This window comes from Hydra vulgaris, chromosome 11, assembly GCF_038396675.1.
Source record: "Hydra vulgaris chromosome 11, alternate assembly HydraT2T_AEP".
NCBI classification, from domain to species: domain Eukaryota; kingdom Metazoa; phylum Cnidaria; class Hydrozoa; order Anthoathecata; family Hydridae; genus Hydra; species Hydra vulgaris.
Window position 1 is genome coordinate 19,665,566 of NC_088930.1, and position 9,435 is coordinate 19,675,000.

The 9,435-nt window shown below is 27.0% G+C and overlaps 1 long non-coding RNA gene across 1 annotated transcript in view; it reads right to left on the reverse strand.

Moving 5' to 3' along the window:
• Window positions 1-1,038: 1,038 nt before the first annotated feature.
• Window positions 1,039-9,435, reverse strand: part of LOC136087206 (uncharacterized) — a 9,358-nt gene continuing 961 nt past the window's right edge. Inside the window, exon 4 of the long non-coding RNA XR_010641626.1 lies at window positions 1,039-1,143. This is a non-coding gene — a long non-coding RNA (uncharacterized LOC136087206). The remainder of the gene's footprint in view (window positions 1,144-9,435) is intronic.

Consider the following 9,435-nt stretch of genomic DNA (forward strand, 5'->3'; position numbering starts at 1 on the left):
GATGTATTTATAATCAAGCGGTATTTCGATCGCAATAACAAATTCGTGGATAAGCAAAACTAAAATTGTTCCTTTAAACAACATCTCCGATAAAGTTTTAGAGTCAAAATTAATGAAAAAGTTTCGAAGACTGTTTGTTGAAAATAATATTGAGATGTGGGTAACAAAACCAAAATAGGAAATCCATAACAAAATAAAACAAAGCAAAAATAACTATTTTAACACGTATTGTAAATTATCATTAATTGTGCTGTTTACGTTTTAAAAAATATTTTTATGCAATTTCATGTTATTTAAATCTGAAATGACAGGATGTCAGTATGTAAAATTTTGTTTGTTCTGCGACAGTTCGTATAGCTAAGAAAATCAAATACCCCAACAAACATGACAACGTTGAATCAACGTTGAAAACCGGTCGCAAAAAATGTTGCGGAAACGTTGACAAAGTAATCGATATTGCAAAGATATGTAACGTTGTTTAATAGACGTTGATTAAACGTTATTGCGTAACGTTGAAAAAACGTTACTAAATGACGTTACAAAAGAGTCGCAACTAAACGTTGAAAAAGCGTTACATAAAAAGCGTTGTATAAATGTCGCAACTTAACGTTGAAAAAACGTTACTTAAAAAGCGTTGCATAAACGCTGTTATAGCAGTCTATATCGCAAGGATTTGTCACGTAGCTAATAAAACGTCGATTTAACGTGACTCAAAGATGTCGAGTAAAGGTTGAAATATAACGTTGAACCAACGCTTAAATGCGCTGAATAAAAAATCGCAAAATATTATTAAACGTAATTAAACGTGGGTATAATATATATTGAATTGGAAAATAAAACTAAATTGTAATTTGAACTCTGCCCTCGCATTATTTCCAAAATCAATTTTTAATACAAACAGTAATATACAATGATAAATATAAAAAAGCTTAAATCATACAATTTATATATATATATATATATATATATATATATATATATATATATATATATATATATATATATATATATATATATAAATATAAATATTTTCTTTAAAATTTATGTGTGTGAGTGTTTGCATATATATTTATGCAATATATATAAAAATACAACTAACAGGATATCGTATCGATAGGCCAGGATATCATTGAGATACAGAATCTAAATCAAAAAACAAAACTTGTACCATTAGTAGTCTGAAAACAAATGTAAAAAAAAATGTTGTTAAATTAGTATAACTATTATTAAACTTAAAAAGTAAAAATAAATATATATATATATATATATATACACACACATATATATATATATGTATATATATCTATATATATATATATATATATATATATATATATATATATATATATATATATATATATATATATAACTTATTTATAAATATAATTTATAATTATAGTTTCAGGTATCACTCATTGACTAGTTTTTAACTATATGAGTGACACCTAACCTTATTTATGTGAGTTTAAAAATATTATTGTAAATTTTCATGTTTTATGGTTAAATAAATGGATTATTATTGTTGTATATAAAATACATAGATAAATAAAGTACATTTATATATATATATATATTTATATATATCTATATATATATATAATATATATATATATATATATATATATATATACATATATATATATATATATATATATATATATATATATATATATATATATACATATATATATATATATATATATATATATATATATATATATATATATATATATATATATATATATATATATTAATTATATTATATATATATATATATATATATATATATATATATATATATATATATATATATATATATATATATACAGCTATGCTCAAATGTATGGAGCACCCCTATATTTTATTTAAAATTCAAAAGTAATGAACAAATAGTAAATGTGAATGTGTTTATTTGATACAAATTGTTTCAATTCAACAATATTATTTAATATAATTAATATTTTGTAGCACCTCCCTTTGCCTTGATCACCGCACGTAGTCTTTTGGGCATGCTGTCCTTAAGATCCTTACATACTATCGCTGGTATTTTTACCCATTCATCCAGAATTTTCGCTTTAAATTCTTCTTTGGATTTACATCTGTAAATTGACAACTTCCTCTTCAAAATAGACCACAAATTTTCTATGGGTGACAAATCTGGAGACTGGGGGGGCCACGTAATGAGGGGAACTTCATTTGTTGAAAACCAGTCCAAACTTTTTTTTGATTTGTGGCAAGGAGCGTTATCTTGTTGAAAATAATATTGAGGGACATCTTCGTCAAATAATTTCAATATTGATGGCTCCAAAACTTCATTTAGCATGGTAATGTAGCGCTCTGCATTCATCCTACCCTCACATAAAAATATTTCACCTACGCCACTGGAGGCCATGCAACCCCAGATCATTGTGCCACCACCGCCAAATTTGACTGTAGGGATGATACATTCCGGCTCAAATGCTTCGCCTGGTCGTCGTCTTACAAAGGTGCCTCCAGGTGCCCGAAAATCTAGGTCAAAAAAGTAAAGGAATACAAATTTGATATTATAAATTTCAACATGTAAAATTTCAGGTACTTAAAGGAATAATTTCGAAATGATATTTTTTTTTTTTTTTGGTTACACCGTAAGTCATAATGATGCCTAACCTCTTTATTTGATTCGTCTGACCAAATAATTTTGGCCCAATCTTCTGATGACCAATTTTGGTGCTGTTTAGCCCATTCTAAACGAAGTTTCTTATGGTGCTCAGTCAGCAATGGTTTTCGGCGAGCCCTTCTTCCATGTAAATTACCTTCTTTTAAGTATCTTCTAACACTTGGAGCAGAAATTTGAATTTTTCTGTGCTCCCACAGATCGCTAACCAAGTCTTTAGAAGATTTGGTCCGATTTCGAAGTGAAATCCTGTTGAGGAAACGATGGTTTCTAGGAGAAAGTATACGTTTTCCTCCCGTTTTTGGTCTATTTTCGTATGAACCAGTTTCACTAAATCTATTTACAGCATTTTGCACTGCTTTCCTTGAGCATTTCATAATTTTTGAAATTTCCACTTGGGAATGTCCTTGTTTATGGAGTATCACAATTTGGCTTCTTTCACTCACAGAAAGTTCGCGTGTTTTACTCATAATGAAAATAAATAAAGAATGATAAAAAAAATCACTACTTTTAAACAATAGATAATGAGCGGCTGACAATAGTTACGTTTAAGATAAGAATGAAATGAATATCTTAATTCGACAGAATTTATACTAAGTGAGTATGTAGACAAGTTAAGACAAGTCTAATCATGCCCAGACAAGCAAATTCAACATGCATTAAATGATTTACTAATGCTTAAACGTAAAAAACAAATAAAATACCATTTAAAAAAAAATTTATCACGTATATCTCATTTTTTAAACACAAATATATTTAAACAAATAGGTGCTCCATACATTTGAGCATAGCTGTATATATATATATATATATATATATATATATATATATATATATATATATATATATATATATATATATATATATATATATATATATATATATATATATATATATATATATATATATATATATATATATATATATATATATATATTTATATATATATATATACATATCTATATATATATATACATATATATATATATATATATATATATATATATATATATATATATATATATATATATATATATATATACATATTTATATATTTATTATACAATAAACTCCGGGTTATTCGAAATGGCACTTATTAAAATTTTCTGCTTATTCAAAGCAATTTTTATTTCATGTGAATTTTCTTTAACAAACTCATGCAAATGCTGTTATGCAAAAAAGCAGTTATTCGAAGATGCAGTTGTTCGAAATTTCGTTTATTCGAAACAATTTTTGCTCACCTTGAAGATAAAAAAACACATTTAAGGAACAAAAAAAATAAAAAATGGACTATATTTTTAATAAATTGTAAAATATTTATTATTTTACAAGGATAAAACTGAAGTAGCATTAAATTCGAAGGGTCTTTTTCTTTTTTACTTTCTACTTTTATTTAAATTTAAAAGAAACTTAAAGTAGGTCATTTTAAAGAGCATATTCAGTTATTCGAGTTTTGGGTTATTCAAAAAAACTTCTTATACCCCTTGGAGGTTCGAATAACCGGAAGTTTACTGTATATATATATATATATATATATATATATATATATATATATATATATATATATATATATATATATATGCAAAACTATTTACGTCAGAATCTATGTAACTGCAAAAGTTTTATGTTTTTTTTTAATTTGATTCCAAATTAAAAAAAAAACATAAAACTTTTATAATTATAGGTTCAGGTATTAACATCAATAATATTTTGCTAAATTTATTAACAATAAGCATTTTAAACTATAATTTTTGGAATTTATTTTTAGAAAAAGTTAAAATAATATTAATATTTTATCATCAAAATTATTCATTGGACATCAGATCTCGGGTCACTTTTGATCAAAAAAAAAGCCTAACCTACAAGCAATGTGATAAAAAATACCAAATATCAGTAAGTGGTGTTTGGAAGATGTGTATAAAGTATGAAACAACTGGTTCTGCTGAAAATCAGAAAAGACTTGGTCGCTCCATAAAGACTTAAGACAATAATCGATATCCTAATTGCACTGATAAAAAAAAAAAAAATCAACAATAACCTAAAGGCAGATTGTTGAAATCTTAAATTAAATGTTTCCTATCGAACTGTACAAAGAAGACTTAATTTAAGTGGTTTAATAATTTAGGTGGTTTAAATAAACCTTCTCCCGATAAGTAAACCCCTCATAAGTCATATAAACAAAGAAAATCTTTTAGCATTTGCAAAACTGCATATTAACAAGTGTGAGGCATTTTGGAACTTAGTGTTATTGTCTGATAAGAAAAAATGTCAAATACTTGTTTTAAAAAACGACAAAGAGTTTAGTCCAGACCTTGTGATGCACTCTTGGATAGAAAACATACAAAAACAGTCCAGCATGGAAGTGTCTCGCCTATGGCTCGGGGATGTTTTGATTGAAATAGTGTGGGATGACTGGTGAATATTGAATTTATAATGACAGGGAAGTTGTATGTTGATAGGCATTCAAAAAATTTATGTCAATCTGTTTAAGAATTGATCGCAAATTTTTTTTACCATGACGACGACCCTAATCACACATGCAAAGCGACACAACAGTTCCTCAAAAAAAGTAAAGCTAACATCCTTAAATTGCCGCCACAAAGACCAGACCTAAACCCTGTTGAAAATATATCGGCAATTTTGAAATCTAAAATAATTGTAAGATAGCTCATTTCATTTAATAGAGTTACTTTTACAATGATTTAAAAAAAATTATAAATATTTTTTTTCTTGTTTACAATCAAAATTTAAAAAAACAAAATTTTTGAAGTTATGTAGATTCCAACGTAAATAATTTTGTTTTTATTGTTAGAGTTTTGAATTTATCAACAATGTTAATGCCATACATGTATATATATATATATATATATATATATATATATATATATATATATATATATATATATATATATATATATATATATATATATATATATATATATATATATATATATATATATATATATATATATATGAATATATATATATATATATATATATATATATATATATATATATATATATATATATATATATATATATATATATATATATATATATATATTAGTAGTAGAAAATCACTTTACAAAATTTTTTTCCATTTAACACTGTGTTTCATCAATAAAGATTCATCAGAAATGTTAAGTGATTTTCTACTACTAATATAATTGCTCTGTTTATTTAAGAACATTAAGCACTCTATTGTTTAGAATACTTTTTAAAGTTGTTTAAATATATATATATATATATATATATATATATATATATATATATATATATATATATATATATATATATATATATATTAGGGCTGCGGAAATTAACGATTAATTATTCGATTAATCGCTAATTTATTTAATCGATTAAAATTTCTTTAATCAGTAATATTTCGATTAATTTTCGCCGGTTTTCCGTTACTTATTATTATTATTTTTTTTTTGCCTTACATATATATATTTACAAGTTTCGTAATTTATAATAGTAATAATTACAAGTTTCCTTAGTCAAAATATATAAACAAGATTATAATTATATATAAAATAGTACAGACAGGACTTCAAGAAGATCGTACTGATCTTATCACAAAGCCCTTACAAGTGAATAATATATATTATGTTCAATATAGGTAATATATTATATATTAAGTACAACTAGTTGTATTAAAACTACTCGAATATTAAAGTTAACTTTAATATTCTTCAATTAGAATAAACTCAAGATTACCTGTTTCTCTTATATTATATTTATTAACGTTATTTATAAAGAAATTATTTGTGAAGTGGTATGGTACTTGGCCTAATTTAAATTTTAGCATGAACAATATATTTTGATATCTGTTAATTTGATAAATGTTAAGTATAAAAATTTATTAAAAAAATATATCGTTTTCATATAAATCATTTGCAAAGAAGTTATTTCCAGTTTTAAAAGTTTTAAAAACGTCTAACCGCAACTTTTCAAAATCAATTGTTTCAAAGTCATTAGCCATGACGAAAACGAGTATTAAATTTAGAATTTTTCAATAGAGTTCGATAAATATAAAATTAATTTTGAAAGCGCGTATCTTGAAAATCTCGACTAAAAATTTTGTCATATTTTAAAATACTTACTGACCTGGGAACATTATCTTACATTTCTATATCCGTTTCTAAAGTAAACAAAGTTTGTTTTGCAAATATGGCTGCGGCAACTAATGAAAGCAACGTTTCTGTCAAACATTTAACTGGAAAGTTAAGCAAGCATTTTGTTTTCAAGTTGAATGCTGATGGTAAAGTAGACGAAGGTGACAAAATATACTGCGTTCACTGCAATAAACAGTTTGTTTTCCGTGGCTCAAACACATCGCTGACTTATCACCTTCAGTACAAGCATCCTCTGAAATATCAACAGGTTGTCGACAGTGAACGTAAGATGACCCCTCAGATAAAATCAATCACCAATTTATTTACGTGTCAGTCAAACAAGCCTGTCAGTGAAAAGGTCTCAGCCGACCTGAAGGTGGCAATAGCTCATTGGATTGCCAGTTCTGGACGTCTAACAGCAATTGTAGAAGATGCTGGACTAGAGACGGTGCTTCGTATTGCCCTTCAAAACCAGACTTATACTTTGCCCAGTCGCCGTACAATCGACACTGTCATTGGAAAGATGTACAATGAGAAGTTGAATGAGCACAAGAAAGCTCTAGAATTCATTCATAGTATTGTTCTAACTACTGACTTTTGGACCTCCACCAACAATGAATCGTACTGTGGGATAACAGGTCATTGGATTGATTCTGAGTGGAAACTGACGTCTGTCGCTTTAGCTTGCATAAATGTTGAAGAAAAGCACACCGCTGATAATGTTGCCAGTTTCTATGAAGAGTTTGCCGCAACGTGGAACATTGCTGAAAAAATTAGCTGTATCGTAACGGACAGTGCACGAAATATGGTTGCTGCTATAGGACGGACGGATTACAGCCATATACCGTGTATTGCACACTGTCTTCAACTGAGCATACTAGCAGGTTTGAAAGCAGCTGATTCATCTCCTAATCTGGCTAAATGTCGACGCCTAGTTGGATATTTTAAGCGCAGTTCAAGGAATACATCAAAGCTAAAGGCCAGCCAAGCCAGTACCTCTAACAGGTCTGACGATGTGAAGTTTCACAAATTGCATCAGGATGTAGCTACGCGGTGGAACAGTACCTACCTAATGTTAGCCAGAATTGCTGGAAGTGAAAGATGCCATTAAGCAGTATCATATTGACCTACCCGAGAATTACACTGGAGATTAACTAAGGGAGTTGGACTGGGAGAAAATGTCAAAATTTGTCTCGGTATTGGGTCCACTTGCAGGTGCTACTGAGTATATTGGTAGTGAACAGTATGCTACATGTTCGGCTGTACTTCCTTTAGAAGCATTTTTGCGCAGACTTCTGCGGGTTAATGATGACGATCCAGGGTATATAACACGTTTCAAATCTGCAACACTAAATGACTTCTCAGGTCGCATTGAAAACATTGATGCATTGTCAACGTTGCAAATGGCTGTGACATTAGACCCACGTTACAAGAAACTCGGCTGTCTCTCAAGAGAGAAACGTGAAGCAGTTTGGACAATACTTTCTAATGCATTTCGGGTGTACTGTAACCAAAGACAGAGAGCTGAACGTGAAACTACTACCAGCACTGGCGAGGCATCAGAACCTTTGCGTAAGAAACTGAAACTTACTCTGTTGGTCAGCGACTCGGAATCGCAATCCTCATCAGATAAATCACAAACAGTACATGGCTTACTGGCTGAGCTTACACGATATCAAGAAGAAGGTGTAATTCCAGAAACTGATAATCCCCTCATGTGGTGGCAACTGACCAGGCATCGTTACCCTAACCTGAGCAGTATTGTGCAGACAATTCTGTGCGTACCTACCACTTCTGTTCCTTGTGAAAGACTGTTTAGTTCGTCAGGGTACATTGTCAACAAACTGCGATCTTGTCTACTTCCAGAAAACGTTAACATCCACGTTTGTTTACGTGACTGGCTAAAGTGATGCCTACTTGTACTTGTCAATTAAACTGAATACAGTATAGCAGGCATTAAGTGTCTTGTTTGTTAACGTTTGTGAATACTGTAGTTAGTTAATGTTTACCGATAACAACTTCACCTCACCAGTGGTGAAAAGCAGGTTATTCTGTCGACTTTAGAATTAATCGAAATTAATCGATTAATCAATCAAAATTTTAGACGATTAATCTAACAAAAAAAAAATTAATCAGTACCAGCCTTAACATATATATATATATACATATATATATATATATATATATATATATATATATATATATATATATATATATATATATATATATATATATATATATATATATATATATATATATATATATATATATATATATATATACTTATATATATATATAAATATATATCTATATATATATACATATATCTTAATATATTATATATATATATATATATACATGTCCATATAAATATATATATATATATATACATACATATATACACACATATATATATATATATATATATATATATATATATATATGTATATATATATATATATATATATAATATATTATATATATATATATATATATATGCATATAAATATATTTATATATATATACTTATACATATATATATATATCTAAGTATACATATATATATATATACAGGTATATATATATATATATATATATATATATATATATATATATATATATATATATATATATATATATATATATATATATATATATATA